Source organism: Amblyomma mixtum, chromosome 3, assembly GCF_055824585.1.
Source record: "Amblyomma mixtum isolate Tamu chromosome 3, ASM5582458v1, whole genome shotgun sequence".
Taxonomy (NCBI): Eukaryota; Metazoa; Arthropoda; class Arachnida; order Ixodida; family Ixodidae; genus Amblyomma; species Amblyomma mixtum.
In genome coordinates, this window is record NC_143014.1 from 270,309,202 (window position 1) to 270,325,186 (window position 15,985).

A 15,985-nucleotide genomic window follows, 5' to 3' on the forward strand; every position below is an offset into this window, starting at 1 on the left:
TCCAGAACTCCGTCGAGACGTTCGCTGAACCTGACCCCAGAAGGCGGCTATCTTGAGCTCGTCTCCTAGTGTCCTTGGCAGCGGCCATCCCAAGATTCCCATGAAACACCGAGCTGGGACGCGTGGTGGGCTGCCTGGGCCCCGAGGAGCGGTCCGCATGTCTCGAGGAGGACCAGCCGCGGCAGCACTCGCCGGGCCTGCTTCTGCTGCGCAAGAGGCTCACGTTCGTAGGCGCCCGCTCTGCGCAGGTGAGTCCCACCTTTCATTCGTGCGGGCGACACTTCTCCGGGTGACCTTCAAGGTTATATCCATGCCAGGTTCAGCGCTGCCATTCCGACCCCTTAAATCGAGACAAAGCGCCTAGTGATCGTGAGTAATATGTGGTGGTAACTACATTCGGCGTAATTCACGCACCTGCTATAGTGCTTGAGTAGCCGCAAGAGCCGGTTTATGCTTCAAAGTTGGGATTTGCGGAAATATTTCCAAGCCGGTGCCTAGAGCCTGTACCTCATGCTATGATTTATGCTATGATTTCAAAGAAGCATATCGGAAATTTATGTCATGGATACCACTATTTGCTTATATATGAGGTGAAACTATCTGGTAGATGGTGCCTCCGCTGCATTTTTAAATCTTTTATACTCTCGGTAAATATGCGATCCTTTATGTGGAACGGGGCGCCAGTACGCATTACAGCTGCAAATTACCTGGGGCGAACTCTTCGCATTGGGAACAGCCAACGATGAATAGTTCTTCGTTCCGACCATGGGGAATATATATATTTTTTGTGCTATTTCTATCACTCTTTGGCTAAACCACTAACCAAAATGGCTGAAAACAATTCCGTTTGGCATAGTTTCTGTCTTGACAGGAATATCAGTGAATTTTGGGACGGGATTTTCTATGATTGGTTTCGGTCGCCTCCATTAGCGATAATCACGTATTTTTTATAACTTGCGCTATGAGCAGCTATGCTCTTAAATGACATGTCATGTACGGAGGGCAAAACGCTTGCCTAGAACGCGTTCTGGGCATGTTTCGGGCTGAACACACGATACCTAACGATAACACTTGGTTAAAAATTGTGTGAATCTAAGCATGTGCAGTTAAACTCATAGTATTTTATTGTAATTATTTGCCTTCCTATTCGCACCGGCTTTGGGAGCTGTGGAACACACAGTCTGGCCGTTCTAGACATTGGTTTGCCTTTGTAAGGTATGACATATACTATCGGCCGCAAAAGATTACGGGATGCTAGCGTGCTGGAAAAATTGACACAGTCACGCTGTGCAATCGTCTGAAATTTGTCGTGACATGAGGGGACATTACATGTTCTATCCGCTGGGAACAATACCACGCGACTAGGTCGCGAGGCGGAGCTATAATTTGTTTTCCCCGAGATCACGCGTCCCGCAAACTTCTGCTGCCGAAAGTAGGTATCGCACATTTGCGTTCGACTTACAAGCAAACTGTAGGCTTCTCATATAAGCGACTACCATGAAGACCCATCCATGAATCCCTGTTATTTTTCATTTATCCACTTATAGACGCAAATTTGTTCGGTATAGCCGTATTTTCGAGAGCCATGCTAAATATGAGTCACCCACGCAAATCCTGCGGCTCGCTTGTGTCAGGTTTTTGTAAGAGGAGTTCATACTGGTTCTATCATTATGCGTCCTAGAGATTCCTGCGCAATGAACGTATGTGTGCTCCTGAGAGAGTTGCGTGTACTGGTACTTAAGTAAGCGTGGAATATTTTTATTCGGGCAATGAATGTGTACACAGTCAGGGAGCTCGTATAGCTGTGTAGAATCCCGGCATGATATTACGAAGCACTCTTCGAGGTTCAAACTCTTGTTCCGCCGTACACAGCGAAATTTACGATGTACTTGTTGCATACGTTTACACATGCCGATCATGAGCACGTGTAAGAATCTAAGAGACCATGATACCTTTTTATTGAACGCGTGAGAAAGTTTCAAACGCCGAAGCGTGCTGCGTGATATTTTGGCAGCACCAGTGCGTTTTGGAAGCCAGCAACTTTCATGTTAGGAATATCTTATTTTTAACGTGTAAAAAGAATGCCAGCTAAAGAAATGCAAGAGTCTGGTTCTTTTTTGGGGACTATATTGTAGATGGGGCCAAAATATGCTGTAACAAATGGGCCCTACTTTATCGTTATCTAAACGGCTTTATTTTTTTGTTTTGGCTTCGAAGTTGCAGCAGGGAACGAACCAATGCGTATATCAAGTATTCACCATTTTTCATAAATGCCGGGGCTGCGGGAAACATCATACGCGAATATCCTTGGCCTCAGGACGAAGCCGAGCTGCACCCTGCGGTGATGTTGCCCAACGTGCTCGCGTGCGTGGGGTCCACACGCAACTCCACTCGCATCGCCGTCCAGCGCCTTTCGCTGGCGTGTCTCTCCCGCCATGCACAGCTGAGCGAGGAAAAGAGTGGTGAGTACAGTCGCAACCAGGCGCCGCATTTCGTAACGTTTCATTTCGTTCTCCGTTTATCTGGTCCCCTGTCGTTAGTCGCTGGTCCCGGTGAAATAGGAAGTGGTATAAGGCGTCAGACTGGGCGTGGCAGAAACACGTCCACCATGCTATTATTTGCAAAGACGCATTCCGTGTCATGTCCTACTCCCGGTCCGGCGCTGACGCCGACGAATGACTGAGAACGACGACCGGTTTCACGCGACTAATGAGCGTTATCGGCGCTAATCCCGTGTCGATAGAGAAACTGTGCGGTAGCTGTCGGACGAAATTGCGATCCCTGTGACTGAGGTGCACTGAATCCGGCGGCGCCCCGACTAGATCAGTGGTTTCTGTCACTGGTCACTTTCTTCCTCACCCGCTGCTTGCATCACGTCAGGCGTCATGACCAAGTGAACCGAAAACGCGGCCATGTATATTGACATGGCATTGAACAGCCTAAAGCTGGCATTACCAGGAGCGCTTAAGTTTTCTTTTGGAAATCAAAAGAACGTTCGGCAGCATGCTTGTATGAGCCTTGAATACTTTCAGAGTGTCTAATGCGCTGAACACGATGACTGCTGCTGCAGTACAGTCTTCAAACTTCCTCCCATCATATGCAATATATAAAAAGTAAGCGCGGTAACGGGAAACGGCAATTGACCTCCGGATTGCACCAACATACTCTGTCGTGCAAAGAAATGGCGGTTGATGAAAAGGCATATATAACTGCTGTGATCTGTAGAGACAGTGCTGTTGTCTGTACTGTACTGACTAGGGGTATATGCAAGCATTTCAATGCCGGATCGACCCAGCTTTCAACGCAGGGAATACAAGGATTACTCAGGTCCTAAAGTTCTTAACTCTTTTATCAACTACCGCAACGCTCTGCACTCCCCTTGCCACTAACGAAAATAGTCAAGAAAACCAAAGCATCTCGTGTAAAAAGCAAAGACTTATACCGTGATGCTGGCTTACTGAACCTGGTTCATGCTTCAGTTGTTTCAGGAAGTGCAAATTGCAAGAAGCCGTCCTTAAAACGAGACGTCCGCATGGTGGGGTATCAATGTTATCGAAGTAAGACATGATGTTGGGCTAGTCGGTTCATGGTTAGAGCGAAACAAAACTGCGCGAAGACGGGGCAAAAGAAAGGGCACGAATACACACACACAATGTTATGTAGCAGGGGCTTCCACTGCAAGAGCCGTATTTTGTGGACTTCACTGCATTTTAGCGGAGTTTCACAGGTCAGTGCGGAGGCGCACTTCGCGAACGCCGTATAGCACTCAACGCTGCGAGGCCAACCTGCATTAGGCTGAAAAACCCACAGGCACAGCACACACATTGAGCCACTCCGAATACGTAGGGTGTGCCTGTACTGTGTGGGTGCTAGGAAACCGAACCCATCAGGTGCATTTTTAAAGCTGTGGTAGGTCATGTACTATCGGAAACGAATTCTTCCTTCATCTGTTCGGCACGCCTCGTTTTCTGGTGTGGTTTGCCATTCATCTTAGTGAACAGCAAGCGCAACTAAAGGCGCTAACATAGCTTCCTTCAATCTGCTGACCTGACTGCTGAAGCTACCCTGTACCAGCTTTACGCGAGACATTCTAAGGAAACAGAATGATGCGATGGACTTTTTAATTTCTTACAGGTTTATGTGGCAATAGGTTCGTTCGGGGTCGAGGTAGATGCATTGAAGCGACTGCATCTGACGTGACGCTAATGTTAATATCTAAACACTGCAAATTCTTAAGGTCTGGTCATTTTTCAGCGACAGTGAGGGCCCTCTGATACCGTTTAAAACCTGATAAAAGTTCTTTCGCACATTCAATGTGGATCATATTAGGGTGCTCTTTGAAAACAGTCCAATAACCGGCTACCTGTAAATAAAGTTGAGCTTTCTCACAGTCAAAACAGCAAACAGCACCACGAGATCATGATCAGTATTCGCTAGGAAAGTATCTTATTTTACAGGCTCCACACAAGATCCAACAAAGGTACCCTTGCGCTGCACAAGGACCTAATGATCAAACTGAAAGAAGGTTGGGCCGAAAGTAGATGGCACTGACCGAAAGGTGGTGAAAAACTACGAACGAAGACTACGGGATATTCAGGAACCGACGCGCAGCTCACGATCCACCTGCCGAGCACTCCAATTCTGCCAAACACAATATAAATTTGGCAGAGGCGTGTGTAATTGCACAAGAAAGGAACAAGAAACCACGGCGCTATCTCGAATTACTGTCTATTCAGGCGACGGTGCATGTGCGTAATCGCAATGATGGAAATTTGCCTGCGATCTACGCAAGTTGCCTGGGTTTGTTCATGCACCATATATAGAAAGCGAGCTACTACGCTTTGCCTCATTGCGAGCAAACAAAAACGTTTTTTCGTCGGCGCCATCTTTACGTCATGGACCGTCGCGATGGAAAGAAACGCGAACAACGCGGCGCCTATGCGCTGCGTTGTTCGAACTTTTCTTTATCACTCTTTTACCAGGGTGGTAAGCAAAAGATGTTAAAGTCGCCCTGGAATCGTGGATGACACTAGCATGTTTTTGCTAACCCCGAAGTGAAAGCGTGATGAAAAGAAATGTAAACGGCTGAATGCCTACGCTCCGCTTTGTTTGCATTTCTTTTCATTGCCCCAGCACCATCCCGGTCACACGGGATTCCGTTAGACCTTTGACTTCAACTATATAAAGGTCGTGTTAGGTAAAATTCTAGTGGGGGCATAAATTGTCCAAGGTCAATACGATGAGCAGTCAACTCACGCATCAACGTGCCGTATTGTGGAATTATCGAATTTAAAAGTTTTAAAATAATAGCAGAAATTTCCGAAGTGTACCTCTAGGCTCACACCTTCATGAATATTCTAGGGGAGTTTGTTTGTGTGCTTGAAGGTCTCTTTCTTATTCTAAACACTCCCTGCATAATCTCGCTAAGGAATACGCCAATAAAGCGTGATGCTCGGCTTCTCAAGCAAAAAGGCTCTTCCCTGCACCATTAGCGTTGTTGTTATAGAGCCTAGCACCTGCAGTCTTTTAGATTGCAATATCAGCGTCCAAAAAACTGCAAATCCTTCTTCGTTCGCGAAAATGGAGGAGGCCAGCAGTCATATCGAATAGTAAGCGTTTTTATTTTTTATTGAACAATGCAAGTGCAGGTCTGGTGTTTAGGTAGGCTTATTTATGTCCACCTAAACAGTGCGGAAAGATTTTTGTCACCTGAGGAGTCCGCCATTAGAACGAATTTCAGAACAAATTGTTATTCGTGTCCAAGCATTTCGTTTCTGTGAGTTAAGGACTGTGATTTATGGATGGATAGCGAGTGTTTATGCTACATTATTTATAAAGATATTATTTTGGCGCGATATGTGCACTATGTATGATTGTGAAAAGTATAACGTCTTGAAGTAGGCTCGCTGCTAAAATCATCTAATGAATGACCTGTATGTTGTAAACCATTTTTCCTTTGCATCAACTGTGCATCAGTTGTATCTGCGAACCGCACTTTCGATGCAATCTGAAAAGTTCCACTTGACTCGAGGCCACGGGCTTTCGCTCGTATGACCGCGAAAACTTTGCAAACGAGATTATCTATAACATGCGGGCAGATAGACAATGTGTTCTCACACTAGGCGGGAAGATGCCACACGTGGTTGTTTTTACTCTCGCAGTTCCTGTGGAGAGCTTCGCGAGCTTATCTCTGCCTCTGCGGCCTCCCGCTTCAAGTGCCCCCTAGCCGAAGATGCTGACGACGAGGGCGCCGACGGCGGCGCCTTGGTTGGGCTTATGCTCGGTCGCGACCAATGGCTTCCAGCGTGGCCGCGCTGGGCGCCACCGACAAGCAGCACCCGCTGCCTTAGGGGCCCACAGACCTCGGCAACGGCAAGCATTGTCGTCGATAGACATATGAGAGCTCATTAAGGACCAAGGAAAAAGGGCTAACTGAGTTCAAAATTTGCGCTTTTGAGTGCAATTTTTCTAGGTCAAGGAGCTCTGAACATGTGGGCAGGCACGTGCTATGAAGGATGCGGTTTTGCGTCTGACTTGCTGTAGTCAAGGTACCGCCTTTGTCAAAAGTATAGAGCCCGAGGGGTTTGCTTCTGGGTCATACAGTGTGGCTCGTTTTGCACCGTCATCGTGGCAGACGTCACGAAATTGATGAGAACTCTCATCCTCTCTCTTCTGATTCATAGGACCTCTAAGCGGGGCTCTCCAGCCTTCCTGGAGTTCCGCGACTTGGAAGCAAAGCCCTTGGACTGTATAGATTTGAGAAAGAATATACGAGTAACAATCATTTAGTGTCATCTTCATCGTGATTTTGAGCCCAGTGCCGGCCACTGCAGGAGAAGCTCTGCCATAAATATCTTAATTTCTTCTATTCGGTAGGACACCTGTGACTCGGACGTCGTAGGCATTGGCGCAGAGTTCAGGAGGCGTGGGGTTAAAATTCAGGGCCGCATCAATTTTCTACTTGTTAAAAAAAATATAGCGCGGTGTTGATGGAATTTAAGAAAGACGAATTGAGTGCTGTTGACCTCGGCAAAGCAACATACTGCCATGCACATACGCGCTGTGCTATGAGCAAAATTACGCCCTCTCACAAGAATCAGTGGTACGATGGTGTAGTACTCGGCCACCACTTCCCACAGGAATTAACCAGTCAGGGCTTTGTCAAAAGTGTATAGACCACGGGGTTTCATTCCGGGCCATGATGTGTCCTTCGCTATGCATCGCCAGCGTTCCGAATTTCTCGAAGGTGTGAAGAGCTCTTGTCCTCACCTTCACAGAAAACATAGAACTTCTATGGACACTCCAAAGGCCTTACTGCACAGCTCAGGTTCGGATACCTTTGGCTCAATAATTTTGGACGACGGCTGCACATATATCGAAATAGTGCATATAAAATACGGGCGATTTAACGTAGATTTTGTGTGCGAATCGGGTGCACATCGGTTCCGGTATTGGTTTGAGGATCGGTTTTCAAAGGTGGAACAGGCGTGAGTCAAGGATCGGCGAAATCGGTGAGTGGGAGCTGTATTGGTTGCGCAGTGATAAATTATGCTGCAGCTTACGCAACTTAAGAGGGAAATGCGATTGCGGTGCGTTCTAGATGCAATGCTCACGGATGGAAGTTGATGAAGACAACATGTCCAAAGCACAGTGGGTGAGAGACTGCATGGCAGTTAAAGAAGCGGAACGTCCGGCTTCCGCGATGGCGTAGTGGTCGAATGCAATGGCCCACAGAGGCTATGTATTCGCTCTGCCGCGAGTTCGAAACACACTCGGGGCTCTGGAGTGTTTTATTTTACTTTAGGTGAAACAGGTTTCTGTCAAAGATCGGCGAAAGCAGTGAGTCGGAGACTAAATAATTTAACTTCAAGCCATTAGTTTGGACTTAGATCACGCGAGCGCCACTATTAGCTGAAAAGTGCTGTTCCATCGCTAAAATTTTTAATATACAATTTCACACCTTTTAACAAATTAAGTTCACCTGGATTTCTACGTATTTCATGTTGAAGTGCTTCGCTTACGAGTCAAAACGATACTTTGTTTTTCTAGCCCTCAGGAAGCGTAACACTGTCAATGAGAACTAAGTCGCATCTTGGCTATGCAATGCTAGACAGGGCATCCATTGTGTAGCTTCAACTGTGTCCACCGAATGCATCCGCAGGCCCTCTCCGGGACAATACGCTCGGTGCGGCCACGCTGTGCACGCGGGCCACCAGCGTGTGCTTGGCGGACCGGCGGCCGCCATCGGAGGCCGGTGGCTGCCTGATCGGTTGCGGCCCGATGCCCACTGCGCCAGGTGCCTGGCATTCGGCGAGGGGAGCATGGGGACCTCCTCGGCAGGCTGCTCGCCGCTGTACTTGGAGAGCCTGTGGCGAGTGTCGGCTGCCGTGGTTTCCAGCGAGACCTTGTGCTGGATGCTGTGCTCCGGCGTGCGCTCAGACCTAACAGCGCGCCTCGGGAACAGCTCGCCCAGGGGTGGGGGACTCAATGTGACAGCGCGATTTTTTTTATTTCTTGTTTATAAAGGAACGTGATAGTTTCAAGCAGTGACTTCATGGTTTACGGCAGTATTAATAATTTCGCTCTTTGTGCCTTTTGCCTGCGTGAGCATGCGCTTTATAAGCTTACAGCTTCAACGAACTGTTCTTCCTAACGAGAAAGAAGCTGTGCTACCTAATGGCATTTTTTACCGCTGAATGCGAGTGAAGGATGAGAGGGACGCATACCTTGCTCAGCGAGTGCCTTTCTTCCGCAACGCAAAGCGAGAGCCCCCTCTTATCGTAATGCAAAGCAGCTCATATGATCCTCAGAATTTGAAGAATGTGCAGCTCCGTTGGCTGGATGTAGCCAGAAGTTGTGAACGGCATGCGATACTATTGTGTTGATTGAGGAAATGTCTTTTATGTCCAAGAAGTCCTACCAGTTGAGCTACAGTCGGGTTAGGGAGCTTCTGCCAAGCACGCACAGTGGCGGAGGTTTGCGTCTTCGCTCATTGTATTGTATTTGATGTCGTTGTGTACAATGGACGCAGGCAAGCGAATTAGAGGTTACGTGTTCAAAAGGCCGAACGGCAATGTTAAAAGGCCGGAATGAGGCGTCGTATATCACTGCGCGTTCGGTGTATAAATATAGCACCTTGAGTGGGGCGTGCATGACTGCTGCGCCCGCTCTTGTGGCGCCATTGGTGTTACATCTTTGAGGCGGCATGCAGTACTCGGTCATCCCTTAAATGGCGAAACTTTAAACCTTTCTACTTTTGTAGCTACAGAATACATGGCCCAATGCGCCGCCACTCGTATAATTGTAAGATCTGCGCGAGGAGGCGCGGTACCGGCAAACTTTTGTGATGACGCATAAAAATTGTTATAACTCAGAAAAAGGAAATCGAGTGAAAAAAATGACATTGGTTACGACTACTACATTTTAAACGTTATGCTCGTTCAATCTTTCACGTAACATGAACAAAGTTCTTCAGGCTAGGTCATGGTGACGTTGCGGGGACATGCACGCAGGAATGAAGCAATGCCCCCTAGATAGAAAAGGCATGAACATTTCCTCCTGTCCACACGACCGACCTTGCACTGGTGGTCGGCGCCATATACTCAATTTCAGCGAGCATCTATTTTGAGTCAGTGACGCTTACACTTCAGCTAATATAATTCATTTAACTATCACAATATGGCAGCGCAAATCGCATTCATAGCTGCTCGCATAAAGGTTGCAGCTGTCGTTTAGTGGAAAGCTCTAATAGCTCTCATCATTTTAAAAGCACGCTTGATAGAACTACCGGAATGTTGTTCCACAAGTCAAAGAACACCCGTGCACCGTTACGCGCCCTTGCACCCGAAGGAGCTGGAATACTCTTGCACCTGCGCCCCTTTTAAGGGTCCATCGGTGCATTAAAGGTGCTAACGTGCTCAGCGCACTCTTTGCCAAAAAATGTGAAAAAATAAGGGCGTGGAAAGGGTGCAGCTTAAGCGCTACACCTTCAAGGGTGCAAAATTTTATTGTGCACAAGCTGCCGAAAAGTATTATGGGCAAGCTTCGTCGGGACATCTTTCCCTATGGGCGGCTAGGTTTTCTCTGCCCACTCTTACTTCGTCATCGGATCACTGTCCAGGACAGTCGATGTCTTCTTTGTCTAGGGGGCACTGAATGAAGGCACGACCTTGCAGACGCGAAGAAACGCTTGATAGAACTCTGACGAACTTAGTTGTGAGAATTCTCGGCTGGGTTCTGTATGCATGCATGTCCCATATTTAGTAGATAAAAATCATAAGTCATCGGGAACTGCGGATGTAAGCTTAGAATCGGTTTCTCGCAGTTGTTACAACCGTCCGGAAAAAAAAAAGTTTGAGCATGTCGTAACATATGGACTACTTATCCTGTACCAGTGAGAGTGCGAATTCCGCCTGTTCCGTGGACATCGAATATCTCTTCTATTCAGTTCCTCAAAAGGACTTGTTAGTTACTGTGCGGGATCTCATCGAAAACCGAGGTGCGGTGGTTTTCCAGAACAGCTCGGGCCTATCGGTGAATTCCTTTTTAGAACTTTTAACTTGCTCCCTTTCTTCCACTGTGGCAGAACACAAAAAAGCAGGTACATACGGGAGCAGGGCGTTCCAATAGGCTCGTGTGTGGCTTCTATTTTGTGTGACATACTGTTATTCCATTTTGAGAATCTGTTGCGTGACAAGCTTACTGACGATGGAGTAGTGAAAGTGTTTAGGTATGTAAGACGATTTCTTAATTTTCTTGAAACTAACTTCCCGTGACAGTGTCGAAGCGGCCGCAAATGACATCTTGACCTTCTTTACCGATACCTGTCCTGACTTGTGTTTTACTCATGAGGTGCCCCTTGATGCCTCAATTAGGTTTTTAAGTGTGATTCTCACCTTCTCTGAAGAGAGCCACGTTTGGTGGAGCTACTCTCCGCGTACTAAGAAAAGCCTGCTGGCCCTCCCCTCTTCACATTCAAAACGTGTGAAGAGGGGCATTGCCAACCTTTGCCTCGGTAATGAGCTGCGCAGATCTTGTTAACACAATATGCAGAAGAGTTTCTTATTGCAGCTTGACCGCCTGAGGTCAGTGGGCTACCCTGAGGACGTCCTGATTTATATTGCTGAGACTGATTACTAAGTTTAAATCACAGTACAAAAAAAAGGTGAAACGCCTTATGAAGAATATCGACCTGCTGTAATACCATTCCTGCATAAAGTCTCTCATAACGTTAAAAACTTAGCCATGAAATACAGTGTTACGGTTGCCTTCTGTGCGCCGACCAAACTGTCGTCACTTTGTTCCCGTACCTCTAAAAATAGCGAAAAAAAATTAAATGTAATGTCAAGCACCAGAGCATGTTCACCAAATGCACAACCGATGTTGTTTACTCGCTTCCACTGTCCTGTGGCACGGCCTACATAGGTCAAACAGGTCAATGCGTCAACGAGCGTATGAGGCAGCACAGAACTTCGCTGCAGCCAGGCAACAGAGCAAATCTACCAAGACATTGCAGCCACTGCAAAGACTGCACCCCTCTGTTCCATAATGTCAATCACCGGCCGTGGTAAAACGCAGATTGAATGACAAATCCTAGAAGCAGTTAGGAAATGAATATGACAGCGACCGCTCTGTCAGGTTCACGGCAAAAGAGTACAGTTTCATGAATGGGACATAGGTTGCCACATGCAATCTCCCGCCGCTTAATCAATTTGGTTCTTGTTTTTTGATAGCGATTATGATTGCTCTTGGGCATGCGCACCCTGTTCTGTTGTTGGCGATTCATCAAGTAAAGAATATTTCAGTTGGGTTTCCAGCGTTGTCCTGTGTATTTATCCTGCCTATGAACGCGTGCTTTCCGCTGGTTTTCCACTTACTTTCTCAATACTGCCTACACAGTATTTAAACTGGTTGCTTTCTCATGCGTCGCGCACATGCTCCCCTTCTCTGGTTGCCGCGCGTGCCCATTCACGCGCGGTGCCAGAGGGCGTAGTCGGGCCGGCGCGGCTCCTCGCGCGGAAGCGGTGGCGGCGCAATCTGACGTCACGCGCCGCGCACCTGCTGCTCCTCTCTGGTTTCGCGCATGCGCACTATCGGCCTCCCAGGCTCACGGCGAAATGCTCGACTGGGTAGAGTAGGTAGCTCTCGCTACAAAATTACTGTTCTTGGGTGCTCTCAGTTCCGGGCCATATCATTTCCAGTTGGCCATGCCCTGCAATTTATCACACGCACGCCTATACTCTTTAGACGCACCAGCTTAGTTAGCGAAGGGTACTTGCCAGGAGCGGTTTATTGGGTTAAGCGCAGGCGATGTATGAGCCTAACGTACAAAACTATTCCCATGCCAAGTACAACCCGATCTCAGCGAACAGCCCCAGTCATTTAATCCCAGCGATCGTTAAGGGCCTGCAGTACTATCGCCACCTCTTACCTTCAGTCTTTTCTTAGGGAAATTTCGTCCAAAATATATTTGCCTGTAGCACTATTCCACCTTTGCTATCTGTCATTGCCTGCCTCCTTCTTTCATGTATTACTGTCATCGACGCAGTATGACTCGTCGAGAGTTGCTGCCATGCATATACAAAGACTCCCCCTGCAAGAGTGCCTACTAGCAGGAGCGGAATTTCTCCACCCAATAACGTGAGAGTTTTAAAGACTCAAGAAGAGCTCCGCACCGACGCCCGACTGCAATGGCATCGCTAACGCCAACACATCGCGAACCTCACTTGGGACACAAGGGAAGTTAAAGGAGCTGTAGTTGGCGTGGTTTATGGGGGTTAACGTCCGAAAGTCGCTCAGGCTATGAGGGACACCGCGCTGAAGGGCTCCAGAAATTTCGACCACCCGGGGTTCTCTAACGTGCACTGAAATCGCTCAGTACACGAGCTTCTAGAATTTAGCCTCCATCGAAATTCAACCGCCACAGCCGGGATCGAACCCGCACCTTTCGGGTCAGCAGCGAGGTGCCATAACCTCTGAGACAACGCGGCGGATAACCAGAAGGACATTGAAGAATGCTGTTGCACTACAGGCGTGATTTAAAGGGCAACTCCGGCGATTTTTCGATGAGCATCGATTGAAATGAAATTTTAAGTCTGCATTCTTCATGATAGTCTGATGCCTCATGTAAAATTTCGCATCTGAAACCGGCGTAGTTTTTCCGCAAGCGAATTTTGAAAGCAAGCGCTCCTCGACGCGAGCGGCACCCACTGATCGAGCAACTTCTACAGGCCACCCTGTTCTGTGACGTCACTGGCGGGGCGGCGTGTCAAGCTGGTCGGGCGCGCGCTGGCGCTGGCAGTGCAGGGGAAAACTGAAAATTGGTTTTGAGGAAAGTAAATGACGCAGTAATGGACACCCGAACCGCGACGTAAGGGAGGAGTGAAAGAAGAAAGGAAGAAAGAGGTCCGTAGCGGAGCTCTCCCGAATTATTTCGACCACCTGTGCAATTTCGCGCCATCTCAACGTGCCTGATGTGATGTGTACGCCAGAGTGATTGGTCACGGCAACTTCTGTTGTGCTGTGGGGTGCACAAATTCTTGATCTGTGACAACGGGCGTGATCTAGCGTAGGTTTCCAGCGATAAGAACCTTCGCGACAAGTTGGTTAGAGCTGTCCGCCGTGTAAACTGGTCTCCGAAGAAGCATTCCCGCTTGTGCTCAGAACATTTCGCGCCAGATTGCTATGAAGACAGCGTGTACTTCAAAGAGAGCTTTGGACTCGCTAAGGCTTCGTTCAACTGGCGCTTGAAGCCATATTCGGTGCCAACGTTATTATAGTACAACCGTCTATAGCAGCGGCCAGTTGAACGAAGCGCGGCCGACAAGAAGAATCGGTATGTTGGATTTTAGAAGTGTAGTTGGCGTGAACTCACTTCCAATAGCTTGCCGTCGAGACAAAGCTTCGCAAAGAGAGGACTGTTGGTGATGCATGCCCCTGTAAGGACGTTGTGCACCGCGGCAAAGTTCCGGCAGCAGATTCTTTCATCAGGCTGGGTCGGCCGGCGCTGGCCACACGAACAGCTGTCGGCGGGATCATCTCATTAACTTTTGTTCTGACGACTCTGTCACAGATGTATGCACGAGAAATGACTCAAGTAATCACTTCTGCGAGTTCAGACCGCCTCCGTGCTGCAGGTGACGCGGCCTGTGGTGTGACTCGCCTGGCTCGGGCGGCGGTGGATCATACCTGAAAAACGACTCGTCCAGTCCAAAATCGTCGAATGAGTCGTCTTCTAAAGACTCGCTGGTCTCGGAAAAGCTGTCCTCCGCGCTTTCAGTCATGTCGACAGCGCGGCTCAGGGTAGTTGTGATATCTTCGGGGACTTCACAGTGCGGCGAACCCGCTCGTGACGTCACAGTCAACACCGCACGGAGGCACCTCCCGGTTTCGGTTTTGCGGTTTCGGTTTCGAGTTTTGCGTTTTTTGCTGTTTAAAAATTATTTTACGGTTGCTTTTGAAAACCTTCTATAGTACACATTACAGGAGGTTCTTAGGAACACAAAACAGCCATTAACTTAAAATGGCTGAAAAATCGCCGGAGTTGCCCTTTAAGCTTCATGATCGCTAAAAATTTTTGAGTGCAACAAATAGCTCGAACAATGTGAACGCGCCGTACAGTTGAACAGGATAGAATACAAAACAGTTGAAGCATGCTCCATGCTTTGCTCTGGACGGTGCCGCACGAACACTGCATGGAAATTGACAGCTTTCCAGGTGAAGGTGGCGACGGTCCCTAATATCGATTGTAGAGGCAGTAAAATTGGACGTAGAAAACGTTACAGCGGTTACCCTCAGGGTACGACCAGTGATGAACACTTCAGCTGGTTCTCGAAAGGATTAACATAACGAGGACGCCACGCAGGACGCTTTGGCGAATGATTTATGCTACAGGACGCTTAAAGTAAGTGCATTTTGGTGCGACACATGTGTGTTCATATGCGTTTGTGGCTGTTGCCCCCTCCATGGTAAGATCTTTTTGACCAGCGCGTTAGCCAACTTTTTTTCTGAGTCTTGCATCTTTTTTTTTTGCTGCCACTGAACTCGACCTTATAAACACAAATAGCCGTAATAGCCTACGAATGAATGGACGGAATCGTGAATAGGGGGAGTGTACTCGGCATCGCGGCCAGGATTAGGGCCTGCGGTCCCAGTTAGGTTCAAAGTCGGCCTTTGCCGGAGGGCCGAGACCAGGGTAGGCTGGCCGCGCCCCCGAGCCGGCCCAGCTTCGTAAAACTGTGTACACTTGTGAACTGTGTACTCCTCCAACTGCTCGTCTGTTGGGTGTGGCACTATTAATATTTTTTCCGGTATGTCCTGCCATTCCCAAGTAGAATGGTTGAGAATGGGGCTTGCTCCGCTCCAATGACAGTAACTTTTGTATCGTTGGGACTGATGCTAGGGCGAGTTGGTATGCGATATTCAAGAACAGCATGAAAAGACAAGTACTTCAGGAAGACACAGACAGAGAGGCGCTGTCTGTATGTGTATTCCTTAAATCCTTGTCTTCTCGCGCTGTTCTTCTCGAAAATTGTGTATAGTGTGGGTGTGCTCTTGTGGAAAATGCGAAGACTTGGATGTGTGTTTGCATTCTCCTCCAGTCAATGGCAACCGAGGAGGAGATTATTTGTGTGGCTGTGAGAAATGTCGTGTTTCTAGCCTAAGGTTTTCTATTATACAGCCCCAGGAGGGGGTTGGGGTAGGAATGGCGATCCGGCCAGTTTGTGAGAGCTCGGGCTAGATCATTCGCTGCATCGTTTCAAGCTAGGCTTTCATGACCAAGTGTCCATGTTATTCTTTGTGGGTGTGAGAGTGTCCTTACATTTGTGCTCGCCCTTCTGTGAGGGTTTCCAGCAAGGTAGTGCCTTCAGGCTTGTTAGGAGTCCGTCTCTACGTGCGATGACTTCCCCTTTTGATATTGAGTCTTGACTGTAATGGCTATGATCAGTGATTCGGCTTTCGCAGGATCTTTGGCATATATTGGGCC

The 15,985-nt window shown here is 48.1% G+C and overlaps 1 protein-coding gene and 1 pseudogene across 3 annotated transcripts in view; one reads left to right on the top strand and one right to left on the bottom strand.

Annotated features, from left to right (window-relative positions):
- The window catches only part of LOC149354717 (uncharacterized), a 371,296-nt gene that overhangs the window by 77,168 nt on the left and 278,143 nt on the right, over positions 1 to 15,985 (bottom strand). The window lies entirely within an intron of this gene.
- Positions 158 to 14,156, top strand: LOC149354720 (uncharacterized; annotated as a pseudogene).